This window comes from Trachemys scripta, chromosome 2 (assembly GCF_013100865.1).
Source record: "Trachemys scripta elegans isolate TJP31775 chromosome 2, CAS_Tse_1.0, whole genome shotgun sequence".
In the NCBI taxonomy this organism is placed as follows: domain Eukaryota; kingdom Metazoa; phylum Chordata; order Testudines; family Emydidae; genus Trachemys; species Trachemys scripta.
In genome coordinates, this window is record NC_048299.1 from 220,274,763 (window position 1) to 220,289,791 (window position 15,029).

At 42.0% G+C, this 15,029-nt stretch overlaps 1 protein-coding gene and 1 long non-coding RNA gene across 2 annotated transcripts in view; one reads left to right on the forward strand and one right to left on the reverse strand.

The window, feature by feature from the left end:
* The window catches only part of CLVS1 (clavesin 1), a 119,568-nt gene that overhangs the window by 21,837 nt on the left and 82,702 nt on the right, over window positions 1-15,029 (forward strand). The window lies entirely within an intron of this gene.
* LOC117873523 overlaps window positions 2,281-15,029 on the reverse strand; it is an 87,604-nt gene continuing 74,855 nt past the window's right edge. Inside the window, exon 3 of the long non-coding RNA XR_004644746.1 lies at window positions 2,281-2,412. This is a non-coding gene — a long non-coding RNA (uncharacterized LOC117873523). The remainder of the gene's footprint in view (window positions 2,413-15,029) is intronic.

The following is a 15,029-nucleotide window of genomic DNA, read 5'->3' on the forward strand; positions in this document are numbered from 1 at the left end:
GCTGTGTTCCTTGAGCTGCATGAAATGTTCAACTGACTGTATTGCACGGTCTAGTACCTGGTTAAAGAATTCAACTTTGAATTGTTGTTTGGGGTCTCTCATGGGGATTATCCGGTGCCGCCTTCTCTTGTATTCTTGAATGGGTGGGAAAATAGCTTCAATGTGAAGTTCCTCTGCCAACTTCTGTGCACTCTTCAGAACATTTTGAAATCCCTCATCTGACTGGTAAGACTGTAGGTATGACTTTGCTTTGTCCAGTTGTTCCATAGCTCCAGATGTATCAAGGTCCACACCTTGGAGTCTCTTGGTTACAACATTTATTTCAAACAGTATGTCATGCCACAACACTAAGCCACACAGAAATTTGAAGTTATGTATGTTTCTGTTGATTCCATTTCCCTCTGCCACTGTTCTCCCATGAACAGTTCCTGTCATAGCATTATCTTCCATAATGGCAACTATGGCATCATCTATCTTCCCAATTTGGTGTTTGATAGGCTTTATCGCCTCCACTCGACTTTCCCATCATGTGGCACTCAGTAGTTTCAGTGTCAGAGAGGATGTTCCCAGATGTTACTTCAAAATTTGCCATTGATGAGTTGATGCAGAGAAAAATACATAGATGCTTTGAATTACATTAAAAAATTCAGCAGCTGCACTAGAAGCTGATGCTGCATCAGTTCAATGAATGAGAACTGCATGGACAAAAAAAACCTCGAGGGTTTAACTTTTGGATCTGTGTCTGCACTCCTCTGTTCTTTCCTCTCATGTTGGCACCATTATCGTAGCCCTGACCTCTCATGTCAGCTATCGCAATTCCCGTATCTTCCAGCTTTTTAAGAAGCACATTTGTCATACCAGTTCCTGTAGTATCATCAACGTCAATAAATTCTAGAAAATGCTCTCTGACAATCACCATTGCAGGGACATTTTCACTAGGTTCTGTTGTTGTTACAAAATGCACCGCATGACTGATGTCAGGTGTGCAGTCCAGAATAACAGAGTAATATCTTGCTGACTTCAGATCTGCCACAGTCTTCTGTTTGACTTTTGTTGCCAGTAACTGTATGATCTCATTTAGAATTGTTTTTCCAAGGTAATGGTGTGTGTACATTTCTTAGGTGGTGACTCTTCTTAGATGCTTCTGGAGTACAGCATCAAACTCAGCCATCAGCTCCACAATTTTAAGGAAGTTTCCATTGTTTGGCACATACAGCTGATCTGAAATGCCATGCTGTGCTAGGTTTTGGGTAGCAAGCGTTCTCACAATGGCAATGAGCCTTTTCAGAACATTTTGCCAGTAAAGAGACTCTGATGCAATCTTCTCTTGACGTTGACCATCTATGGTGACCTTTAACCTTAGTCTCATCTCAAGCTTTTTCCACTATGGAATGCTCTCTGGTGATTTGCTGCCTTCTCATGGCATGCCAGATTTCTAGCCAGATTTTTCCAGTCCTTTGTTCTTATAGATCCCAATGTAGCTGGAACATTAGACTGGAAGAGTTTACAACAAAAACAGCATGCAGCATTCTGGGTTTTTGAGTACATAAGCCATGGCCTCTCCACTTTGTCACCATTGGGGATTTCATACCAGTAATGTGTTGGGGAACATGACATTTTTCACTTGCTGTGGCCCATGCAGTGCAAGGAAGTCCCTCAGACTACTGTTCAAGTGGGTCCACAGTCCTGGATCATCCAGACTTAAGGAACTAAACTCAGCAGCAGCTGTTTCTTGCACCTCCACCAACCTCTTCTCTGATCTACACTTTTCTTCAGGAATGCGCATGGTTACATCCATTTGAGATGGAGATATGAATGCTGCAGTAGCTGCCAGGTCACCTGCACTCTGACTAACTGGAAGATCAGGCATCTCCTCACCACTCACATCCTCACTAGGGTCGGAAGGCTCACCGTGAACATTTGTGTTTATGTATCTCAGGAGAGCTCCTTCCTGCTTAGATAGAAAAGCTTCTTTTGCTTCTTTCTTTTTCTGAATGCTGCCCCAGAGGGGCGTTTTCTTCTTTCACTCATGACTGCTGTTCTGTGCCAGCTATAATGGCTCTCAAAACTCAGTTGAAGGGGACAAATAAGCAGACTGGTAGCAGGGCCTGAGTGAGGGAAAATATCAGCGTCTTAAGGGCCTAACCGGCTCCTACTACTTCAGTTGACTGCCTGTTCTCCTCAAGTGAGTTCAGGGAAGCAGCAGGAAACAGGAATCTCCCTGAGAAGCTGGTGTTAATCAGTCCAGGCTCCTGGGGGTGCTAGAGAGGGACATAAGAGGCTCCTCCTTCTCCTCTCTCTCCCTGCAGCTCCTGCTGCTTTCTGTTATCCCCTCTCACCTTTTCTCCTGGCTGCCTGTGTGTCTCTTGTCCCCTCCTTCCTCCAGCACAGCACTCCACCATCTCTGTGTATCTAGAGCAGAGAGAATACATATGCACCAGCAGCAGACACAATTTTCTACACTCTGGGTCCTAGTGGTGCCCCCCCTCCCACAGTCTGGCACCTGAGGTGGTCGCCTCAGCTCGTCTCATGGTAAGGCCAGCCCTGACTTCTGATGTGCATCCCAATATCTTACCAAAGAGCAGAATTCAATAAATACTGAATAGCAGTAGTGCAAATGCATTACACAGTTCACTGCATGAGTTCAAAAAATAAGCAGGCAGAAGACAAAATTAAACCCTTGCTCCTGGATGACTGCCAGGGAAATACTACATGGAAAAGAATAAAATCCACTAACCTAGAAGATGTTGTCTTCACTTAATTCTTCTTCTCCATCCACTTCCAACTAGAAATGTGTGAATAACTGATTTTTCAGTGTGCTGGACAAACCAAAAACTTGGAAAAATTTCATTTCAAGTCCAGCAAAATAGTTCATTGAATCCAAAACAAAATGTTTTATATCATTTTCAAGGTCTTTAAAACTTTTTTAAAAAACAAAATCGAACTGAAATTTAAAACAAAAAGTCCATTTGAACTGAAAAATCAAAATGTTTCATTTAAAAAGTGTTGAAATGAAATGTTTCAACTTTTTCAGGATTTTTTTCCCAGCTGCAACAATTCAATAAATTCCCCACAAATCTGCAAAATGTTTCAGTCAACCCGAATCTGCATTTTTGACAAAAAAAGTTTTGGCTGAAAATTTTCACCCAGCTTTAATTCTACCTTTAACTATTTCCCTGTCTTTTTCCCTTGTTTTCTCCATTTTGTTTATTTTGTCTTCTTTCTCAGTCTTCTTTCTCACCTCTCTCTCTTTAACCTTAATGATGCACTATAGTATCTTCCCATTTTATTCCTCTAGCTCTTCCTTTCTTCTGCCCCTTGCTCTCCAATTCTGTTATCCCCTCTTCTGTTGTATCTTTCTGATGTTCCCTGGTACCTGTTTTTCAACTTGGACTTTCCTTCTTCCTCCATCCCCACCCCTTTTTCCTCTACCTCTGAGCCTGACCTATCTTCCTAGAAACAGCTTCTTAAGATTTTTGAATATGAAAGATTTGTGAATATTGTTTCCTGGGCCAAATCTTAATACTCTGTTGTGTAAGTGCAAACAGGAGCAAAACAGTTTAAGCTCATAAAGAAAATAAGCTTCTCTAAAATTTTCTTCAAAATATTCCTCAAAACTAATTTCAAAACTGTAATAAAAAGGAGTAAGCTCTGATCCAACAGAAAAACTATAGAAAATTGCTCCATTTTTCAGTTTCTCATTCTAGCCACCCACTGCCATTTAAATTCAGTTTCACTTTGTTAAAGCCCTTCATTTTCTTTGGATGGAAGCGTGCTTGCAATTCTAGGCAGGAAATACTAGGTGGAAATTTGAGGATGCCCTAGATAGGATGAATGAGTGAAAAAACAAGAAATGAATGCCTAGCATCTTCCTATTATTCTCTATTGATACACATCACACACACACACACACACACACACACTTATTTTCCTTCAGTGAACGCTTTATACAGCTCATTTAAAACATAATTCATCGGTGCAGCAACATCCAAACTATTTGGTGATTTACTCTGAAAACAGTGATAAAAGATGTAAACTCCACATCAAAAACCAGTATGTCCTTTATTAGATAGACACACAGTACATGATGTGCCTGTCATTGCAGGTTTATTTCTAGCAGATGCTTTAGGTTGAAGAGGGGGCCTTGCCCCCAGGTTTTTAGATAAAAGCATTTGGGTTGGATTATTTTAGTTCAGACAAAAGCATTTGAAAAGGATAAACCAATAAAGTGCTTTGAGTAAAGAACATGAGGATTATGTCAGTAGACTGTATATCTAAAAGTGCTGTAGGATACCTTGTATCTAAAGATGCTTTATGAAACCAAATTCTCTTCTAATATCTAGTTCCCAGTTCTTTAATATTTTCTATGTGCTTTATGCATCTCTCATGCTTGAAAAATGCAACCACTGAGGATAGCTTGGATGTTAAGTTATTCGCTACAGTCATCATTTCCCACACTTAGGCCCATATCCTCTAAGGTCCATAAATACCTTTGAGGATCTGAACTTTAGTGCTCACAGCCTGCTGCACACCTCCAAAGATGATGACTACAAGACCCCTGTTGCTCTCGGTACCTAGTAAGTGCATCACACTGGTTTAGGGCCTTGTAATAGGGAAGCACCCACCTCTCATGTGTGCCCCCTTCTGTTTGGGTGTGTTTGCTGTCTTTCAGTTCTGGTGACCCGTCGGTGGTTGCTCAGGTGTTTTTTCAGTGGCTCAGCCCTCCGGCTCCGGCTGAGTCACACACACACACACTATCTATATATGAATCAGAACAGACCCCTTCCAGGGTATATAGTCCACCGGGGGCTATCTCAGTACCCCTTGGTTGGTGTCTCACTAGCCCTCCATGGGCTCAATCTTTAAGTAGTCCTGGCCCTGGTATGGAGCCATACCCGCAGGGCTCCCTCTCTGGAGACACTACCTTCCTGCAGCCCTCCCCAGGCTCACTTAGTCTCAACAGCCAGCCAGGAGCTCCTTTGTTGCATCCCCAGTTGCTGCTGGCACTGAGCTGTCTGTGGTCCTGTGGCTCTTTCAACCATCCAGGAACACAGTCCTCTCTTCTGTAGCTCCAGCCAGTAACTGACTGCTGCTCTGTTCTGCAGCTTCTTTTATATAGCCTGGTTGTGCCCTGATTGGCTGCTCTCTGCAGCCTCTCTAATTGGCTGCTTCTCCACAATCACTCTAGGCTGCTTGGAGGACTTCTCTTCTGCTACTTCCTGGAATGGGGTGTAGGAGGACACTAAGGCCTCCAGCAGGGGGCTTCTGGGCCTAGTCCACCCTATCACACACCTCTCCCCTCAGACAGGATTGGGGTGGGGTACTATTGCTGTCTTCTGCCCTGCTTTAACAGGGTCTTCTCCTTCCCAGACTTCTGTCCGGAGAGTGTTTTTCTCTGTCCTTTTGCCCCCTTTAGTCAGGGTCTATTCTCCCAGGTCTCTCTCACCTAGAGAGCATTTAAGAGTCCTTTCAGTTCACCTTTGCCTCTGGGACTTCGGGGTTGCTGCACGCCACAGTTCATCCATCCCTGAATGACAGAGCCTCCACTTCTCTCTTGAGGTAATATACCAGATGGAGCAGGCATTATTTCTCCTCCTTAGCAAACTGGAACTCCATGGCCAGCGGTTCTCTCTGTCACCTGAGATCCTCCACTTCACTCTCCGTTGACTCCAGCCATTCAGTTAGCTCATCAGCACTTAGGCGGGAACTGGCCTGATCTACCTTTTTCCCTTTTCCCTTTCACTAACCTGTTCACTGTGAGGTACAGCCTGGGTTCCCACCATAACTGGCTGACCTTGAAAATCTGTCTGGGTCCCAACTATGTCCCGCTGCTCCCGGGATTCTGTCTGGGTTCCCACCCTATCCTTCTGTACTCAGGGCCCCTAAATTCAGGCTAAGGTGTTAGTGAAGGCGGGGGTTGTGGGGAAGTGGCCCAGGGAGCTGAAAGCAGTTTTGCTAAAGGGACAGGGTAGCATGTGGCTGCTATTCTTAGGGTCCCCGGGCTCAGACCAGGAGGAGTGGGTGGGCCCATGTCTTCCCTCTTTCCCCCAGGCCACTGATGAAGGGCCTACAATTGTACAGCCACATACCCAGAGAATGAGAATGAACTGTCAGCAGGCCCAGCTGGAGAGTTGGGGCCAGAACAAAATGAGAGGGTGAAACCATTGCCTCCAGGGAGGAAGCCTTGGAAGTACGGCCTGATACCAGGGCCAGGACTGGTTTAAAGACCTCAGACATGCCCAACCAGAGTGGGACGCTCACAAGAGGTGGGTGACACACTGTTACAGACCTATATGCAGCTCTCTAATAATCCAGGTGTTCAAATTGTTGTGAGAGGACGATAGGATGCACTGTGTGTCTGTGCATCCTACTGTGTGCTTAGTCATTTTGCAGTACAGAATCTATAGTCAGACAATGTTTCAAGAAATAGTCCTCCAAGGTAATCAACACTGGTTTGCTGGCATTTCCCAAAAGGAGGAAATTCCAGGAATTAAATTAAAGCATTCGTGCACAAGTATGTTGAGAGGAATGACATGCAGGAGAGGTGAGGGAGAAGGAAAATTATGTGTGCACTTTTTATCTTCGGCGGTATTTGTATTTCCATGGTGGGGGGAAGTGATCTCAGTATCGGTGGCCTTTAAAATCCAGATCCTGTCCGTTGTCTGAAATCTGGCTACATCTTCATGTAGGGGAATCCCAGGGATGGTGTGACCAGCCCTGTGCCACTTGCTCCAAGCCTCCCAGACACAGCATAGGGGGCATGGTGAAGTGTGACTGGGGGCAGGAAGCATGGCCAAAGCACCACTGTGCTGTGGCTATCCCTGACTGTTGATGGTCCCTTTGGGACCTTTACATCCAGGAGTAGTTCGCTGGTATAAACCCACTTTCCCCCTTATTTCTCCTCCTCCCTCCAGCTACACTGGAGCACTGCTTTGGTGCAGCTGAGGATCTAGCCCCAAGATTTTTAAATATACTTCTTGGAATACTCTCAGAGCTGTTAATCTGGAAATATTGCCTGTCTCACAATACCATGGGGGTAGGTCTGAAATATAAATTGTTTACTGCGCCTTCCCATTCAATGATACAAGAATCAAGTAAGGCTGTAAATTCTGAAGCTTTTATTTACCATGCTTTAGTAAAGTGCAGAATGTGTAAGCAGGGAGGTGATATATAGACAACAGCCAAGAGTAAAGTAAAATATAAACAGATATAAACATGGAATATAAATATAGTTATACCAAAACTCTTATAGTGACAGCCAGACACAAATAGGTGGTTGCCTATTGTGTTATACTTATAAAGGGGCAGTAGAGTAATGCTGGCAATGCTGTGGTCATTGACCAACAAGCCAGTTTCAAACATTTATTATTAACTTTATTTAATTATATCACAGTAGCATTTAGGTGATCCAATCGAGATCACAGTCCCATTGTGCTAGGCACTGTGCAACCCACAGTAAGAGACTGTCCCTGCCTAAGAGACTCTACAGTCTACATAGAGAAGCTAGATGGCGAGTGGGAGAAAGGAAACATTAACAACTCCATTTTACAGATGGGGAGCTGAGGCACAAGGAGATGAAGTGATTTACTCCAGGTCACAGAGTGAATCTGTGGCAAAATCAGAAAATGAACTCAAGTCTCTTTGAATCGCATGTTTTAACCACAGGAAATATTTCTTCTCCAGCTGTGGAGTTTCTGGGCTACATTCCCTCTCTTCCCATGTCTAAAAGAAATGGACATGAATCTTCTCATTTGTGTGCAATGTTGCCTTTGGGTCTCAGAATCATTTATATCAGTTTCTGCACATTTTTTGAAAAGGATTCTAAGTTTTAATTCCCCCTATCCCTTGTGGTCATGTATGGATTTGGGGCGTGGGGTTACATTAAAGGGAGCAGTGTAGGAGGAATGTTCTTCATAGCTGGAGAGACTGTATGAGCTGTGTTGCTCACAGAGAGCAACACTGGATGAAGCCTTTGATACAGAGCAGTCAGCCAGGGACCAAATGAGTCCCTTGAGGTCAAAGCCCCCACAAAATAGCCAATGAGGAAACATGCTAGTCACCTCCTCGCAGTCATCAGACTTAGGGAATGTCCCATGGGTAGAGGACTGCCCATAAACTGTGTAACACATTGGTACGTGATTTTCAAGACCCTCTGTGATGGGTTGGACCCCCCTTCCAGGGTGCCGCCTGGTGTACTGGGATTTCACTGAGCCTGCCTGCTCCACTAGCCTGGGCTCCCTCTCCCTGTTTTGCTGAATCAGACTCTCTGGCCTCTGGCAGCACACACTCAGAGTTAGGGACGCACCTGCTGTAGAATCACACAGAGTCTGCAAGCAGCTCTTTATGGGAAGACTCAGCTAGGAACTTGCCCAGCACTCAAGTGCAGCTCCCCTCGGGAAAGTACACCCAAAATTATATTGTCTTGTGCTGTAGAAAAATCTGTACAACGTAAGCTTATAAATTCACCCCCTCCCTCAATGTGGAGGAAGATATGCACAACTTCTTGCCCCCTCCCCAGTTATAATAAACAAAACCAAGTTTATTAACTACAAAAGGCAGATTTTAAATGATTATAAGGGAGAGCAAACAGAACAAAGCAGATTACTAAGCAAATAAAACAAAACATGCATACTAAGCTTAAGATCTTAAAGAGACTGGTTTCAAGAAGTAATTTCTCACCCTAAATGTTGCTTTTGGGTAGGATGCAGAAATTCTTGAAGGTTAGCTACCCTGCTTGCAGCTTAAATCTTCAGACACCATATTCACAGACCAGATCCTTTTTCCAGCCTGGGCTCAACTCTCCCTCCTGCTTCCCCTCCATCCCCCCGCAAAAAAGACACACCCACACACCCACACACCGTGTCTTTGTTTCTTAGATCTTTCCAGCTGTCATCCTGGGTGGGGATTCAGTGAAGAGTGAACCCAGATCAACTTACTCCCCAGCCTTAAATAGAATTTACATAAGGTGGGAATCTTTTGTTTTCCAGTCTTGACTACCCTCTCCTTTTAGTGGAAAATCACTAGACGTCCAAGATGGTGTTTAGTACCATGTGACAGGACCACCTAACCTTTTAGTGTCAAAGCAACGTCTCAGCTTCTCAGGAAAGAGAGAGATTAGTATCTTCAAAGTCTTATTGTTTCTTCCTAATGGCCCATCAAGGCTAATGGCCTGCTGTCTGGTGGGTGTTTCCCAAGTACACACATAGTTGTAATTATTACATAGTCAATATTACTAACTTTAGATATAGAAATGATACATGCACACAAATTGGATAATCACCTTCAGTAACTCATAACCTTTCCAATGATATCTCACATGACCTATCTTGCATAAAACATATCTTAGTTATGCCATATTCACACCATAACAATATTTCTATGAAGAATATGGAGTGTAACATCATGCCTCCTATACCCCTGCCGCACTTGTAACAGTTTGTAACCCTGAAGCAATTGTAAATCTCTGTAAAACTGAAGTGCAAAGTTAAGGACTCACCTACCCCCAACACCTTATAGAATTTATAGATAGCCCACAGGACATCATCCTAGCATCTCTCTGTCTTTCTCCTTCTTTGGATCTCTGAATATGATCCAGCTGCTCAGATCCTTATGAAGCTGATGGGCAGTATGAATTCCTTACTCCAGTCACCTGCTTTCATGAAATAACAACATTTCCTGAAGGGACAATCTGAAATGGTTCCTTTTGCCATCTCATAAACCGGGCCTGGGATTTTGCTCATCATAAACTACTAATATAAATATGCCTGTTATAATAAATGGCTATTTTATTTAATTTTATTATCATGAAATACCTAGAGAGATTAAATTAGTTCCTAGGCTAATGGCCAAAAAAAATTTATGGTGGGCAAGTAGTGCTATGGGATGCCTCACAAATTCTTCATTTGTGGAGACCATGGATCAAAGCCTAAGTACTGTAGATCACAAGTTAACATTAGTTTGTTGAGGTCAACCTACTCCTAGTGGATGTTGGGCACATCACAAATCTACTGCATAGTTTAGCACAAATGGAACACACATATTCCAGCCAGTCTGTTCTTAGTCAGTAACACTGGCCTTTCCTTTGACTAAACTCTCTCACTCTCTGTACACACACACTCACACATGCACACACACGCACTCACACCCGGAGAGAACTGATTAACTACAGTTTTACAGCCACAGTAAGGGATTTATCTATGCAATGCTTGTAAAAGATTAATTTTTAAAAAATAATCAGTCATTTAGTATACACAAATCCTTGTTAGTTATGTTTAATTTAAAATATTATTGAAGTTTCTACTTGTGGTTGTGGAAATTTGAAATGGGCTGAAGTAGTCTAGTTGTGATATTGATTTTGTCAAAATCACATTCATTCTAGTTTTGGTTTTGCAAGCCCTAAATGACTCATAATTTGTATTTTGAATTTATGGCTTGCAGGAAACAGTGAAAGGTCCCAAATATGGGAAAGATAGAAATTGCCATACTGAATCACACCTATAGTCCACCTGGTGGTGTAGCCTGTCTCTAACATTGGCCAACACCGGATGTTTCAGAGAAATGGGTAAGAAACCTGCCATATGCAAATATGGGCTGATCAGCTCCCTGCCCCCCATGGAGGTCTCATCTTAATCCCTAATCATAGAATATCAGGGTTGGAAGGGACCTCAGGAGATCATCTAGTCCAACCCCCTGCTCAAAGCAGGACCAATCCCCAGACTGATTTTTGCCCCAGATCCCTAAATGGCCCCCTCAAGGATTAAACTCACAATCCTGGGTTTAGCAGGCCAATGTGCAAACCACTGAGCTATCCTTCCCCCCAATTAGAGATAAATTGGCTAAATTTAGAAATACAGGTAGGGCCAAATGCTCAATCCTGTCCCTATTGCAGTCAGTGAAAGTCTTACATCTGACCTCAGTCTGGATGGGTTTATACCCAAACCTTAAAAGCTGAGTGCAATGGGAGTGGCTGCAAGCCGTGGCATTTATGTATGTAAATGGACATTTCTTGTGCAGGCACAATGAAGGAGCAAGCACAGTGTTGTTTTTGTGCTTATTACACTAAACTTCTTCTTTAAAAAAGTGCCATATTATGTCCCCATGGGGTCAGTAAGTTCCAGTTGCATAAATGGCTCTGAGTGGGCTCACACCCCATTCTGGAGAAGGTTGCAGAAATGATGTAGGTGCAAACCTTCAGATGAGATGTTCAATTTTGGTGCTTTCAGCCTTCCCACATCCAGTCCAGAGCAGCTTGGTTTAAGACTTGAATCCAGCATGCATCATATGCTGAGAAGCAGCCCTAACTTGCTTCTTGGTGTTCTCTATTCAGTGGAGATTAAATTCGCCCCTGTGCAGAGGGATCACATGAGACCTGTTCTTCATTTGTGTCATGCTTAAGCTTAAGAGTTACAGGGGCTTGAATTGAATTTAGATAGTGCACAGGTCTTGTTCAGACACTTTTGCACAGGGGGAATTTCAGTCAGGGCGAGAAAAGGTATAGTAATGGAAAACAGAAGGGATGAGACCTATGGAAATAGTTAAACTTTAAAATCAATAAAATATACATGGCTTATTGGATTTTAAAGTAAATCATTTTGATTTTGGTGTCTGAAAAAGCCCCCATAAAACCCTGTGGGCCAGCTACGTATACATTTTTGCATTTGGTGAATTCCAGTTGGAAGTTGTCATCTACCCTGACTGATGGTGGTGCCTCTCTACCACTGACAATGGTTACTATTGTCTCTGGGTGCTTACTTGGGTCAAAGGGATATTCACAGCTCCAGTTTCTTAATAGCAGCTTCTCTGTCCATTGCATCTAAAGCAATTCTTGTCTTCAAATGCAACAGAAGAGATCCACAAAGAAGAACTGGCGTGTAATGTGTGTTTGGTTTATAATTTATGAATTTCTATAATTGTCCAATACTTGAAAATTAATTCTTATGAGTGAATAGGTAAGAATTTGTTACGTGAGCATGCTCTGAGAATACGAGAAGAATATGCCTTCTTTCATGTTTTGGGGAGAAAGAGAAGACATAATAGCAAGATATACTGCTAATACAGACACTGATACATTGTCAATGACTGTGCAGCTGACTTCTTGTGAAATACTCTAGCTGACACCTCTGTCTGCTTCTGCTTCTTTAGGTTAGATTTAGCCTTAGCTATCCTCATGTCACCAGAGTCAGTGAACATTGATGTTGGGACAGAAACCAAATCATGTGGCAAAATATTCTTGATATCAGCCTCTTGTGAACTTAAAGGGAGGCTTATGAATAGATAAGGTTAGTGTCAAATACCTTTTGTTGGACAAGCTTGTGTTATCCCAGGGCAGATACAGTAGCTCTTACATCAGTAGCCCCATTGACATCTGTGAGGCTACATCTATGGGTAAAGGATCAAGTCCACAAATAACAAAGTGCTAGATTGTGCCATCCTTATTAATGGTGAGTAGTACCATGCTCCTAGTGTATGACCATTAAAATTTATGGGACCACTTAAGATACTGTCCAAAGTGAGTAAAGGTGACAGAATCCAAAGCATATATATTAATTAGCCCAGTGGCTCTCAACCAGGAGTACATGTACCCCTGGGGGTATGCAGAGGTCTTCCAGGGGGTACATCAACTCATTTAGGTATTTGCCTAGTTTTACAACAGCCTACATAATAAGCACAGGTGAGGTCAGTATAAACTAAAATTTCATTCAGACAATGACTTGTTTATACTGCTCTGTATATTATACACTGAACTGTGAGTAAAATATTTACATTCCAACTGATTTATTTTATAATTACGTGAGAAAGTAAGCAATTTTTCAGTAATAGTGTGGCTGTAACACTTTTGTATGTTTAAGTCTGATTTTGTAAGCAAGTAGTTTTTAAGTGAGGTGAAACTTGGGGGTTACGGAAGACAAATCAGATTCCTGAAAGGGGTACAGTAGTCTGGAAAAGTTGAGAGCCACTGATTTAGCCTTTCTGCTTTGGAGATCTGGGCTACAATACATTTTACTGAAGTCACAAGAGATTGAATAAATGTGAGAGATCTCAACCTAAAACATGTTTGTATCATTATATAGCACAGCTGGCTGTCTCTGCTCAGGAGAGGCTCTGGAATGGAGTAGCAGGAACTACACAGCTCAAAAACAAAGTGCATTGGCAGAACTATGGGGAGGAAGGTTGGAGTTTGTACAACGGCTGTTCACTCTGAGGATTGGCTACAGCTAGGCAGTCTGTCTAGCTCACTATTTCAGAAGTTCACTGTTTCATAAACATTAATCCAACAATAATTTTCCATAGCACAGTAATGAAAACTGGAGATTTTCCCTACTGCCTCCATTCAGCAAGATAATTAAGCACATGCCTAATTTTAAGCCTATGAATAGTCCCATAGAAATTAACAACAGAGACAAAGTACAGCAATGGAACTGCTCATATGCTTGAAGTTAGGTATGTGCTTAAGTATCTTGCTGAAGTGGGACCTAAGTCAACAACATGTATGTCTTATACAGAAATGAAACCAGCACACTTCCTTAAATATAGAGCCCTGTTTCATTTATACAGTACTAAAATTACAAAATGTTAGTTAATGCTGAATGCAAGTTAATGAAGTGGCAGAGAATTCTGTGAGACCTCTGATTTATTCAGTTTAAATATAAACAAATTCAAAAGCAGGGAGGCTGGGAAAGTTTTAATTCTTTGTCTTACTACAGAAGGAAACTAACAAACAATATTTTGGGATTTATCCTGCAAAAGCTTAGCTTGCTGTATTTTGTCTCTGAAGTTTGGTATTACACAAAAGGCCCTTTAATAATATTTTTGAGAAGTCACAGTGCTAGCTAGAATAAAGAAAAGTATACATTTTAGTTGCTTTAAAAGATACTCCTCAGATTTTCAAGTAGCCCAAACATGTCATAAGAATGTGTTTAAATCAATAGGAGTAAAACCCCCATTCCTGATTTTCCATTTTTTATGTAATGTTACTGTGAGACAGCAATAGAGAAAAGGGGCCAGCCAACTGATATTACCAAACCCTGCAATTTCATCAAGGACTCCCATCATATCAAATTACAGTCTCTGTAAATTAAATCTTCCAAAGGGTTGACTCCATTTTTTATAATGCAGGTTTCTCCTTCCATGTCCTGTACATCTGAGTCTTTCCCCATAGGTACTTTTACAAAACAACAGCCTCAATAAATCAAGGTATGAACACGGAGACATCAAGTCCAAGATAAAGACAGTCATTTACTGGCATCATATCTGTCAGATCACAAGCAGGACTAATTCTGGCTTTTTGTCCATAAAAGCTTTTGGTATAAGCTCTTTATCACATCTATTTGCTTTATGCATTAGCACATAAGTAGCTATTTATAATTAAACAAGTGGGCACAACGGTGACTTCAGTTACCTAACCTCTCTAATAATTCTCTGTAAATGCACGATGTGGGAGTGTCTTATTGCTACTGTGAAAAAAATCATTTAGCTTTCATTACATTGGTTTCACAAAAACAAACAATACAAATAGATGCCACAAATAGAAGTTCATAAACCACCCCAAATCCTCAACAGGAAGTTTCCAATTGTTTAGATGAGATAAAAGTATGTATAACATAACACAAGCACCTGGCCCATGATCGGGATCAAACATCTGTAAATATCAGTGCACTATATTATAAGGGAACTGGTAGTGACCCCTATATTTAGGTTGCCTTAAATTTTAGGTTGTATAATACTTTTGTAATTAGTATTATCTGAGATGTTCAAACAGCTGCATTGGTTGCAGCAGGCCTTTGAAGTGCATTTCCCAAGAAATATCATTCCAGTTTAGCTGAGTTACAAACTGTTAAAAAAACATTATTTCCCTTCTCTCCTTTGCAATCCTCAGGAAACTTTTGGAGGTCTGTCAAAATAATAACTGAACATATTAACATTCTAAGGGTAGGCCCATACCACCACCACAGGAGCTGCAGCACTAGCATATTTGTACTGGAAATGTCTGGGAGCTGCCAGAGCAACTGTAGTCAGTGGCGTAGCCAGGT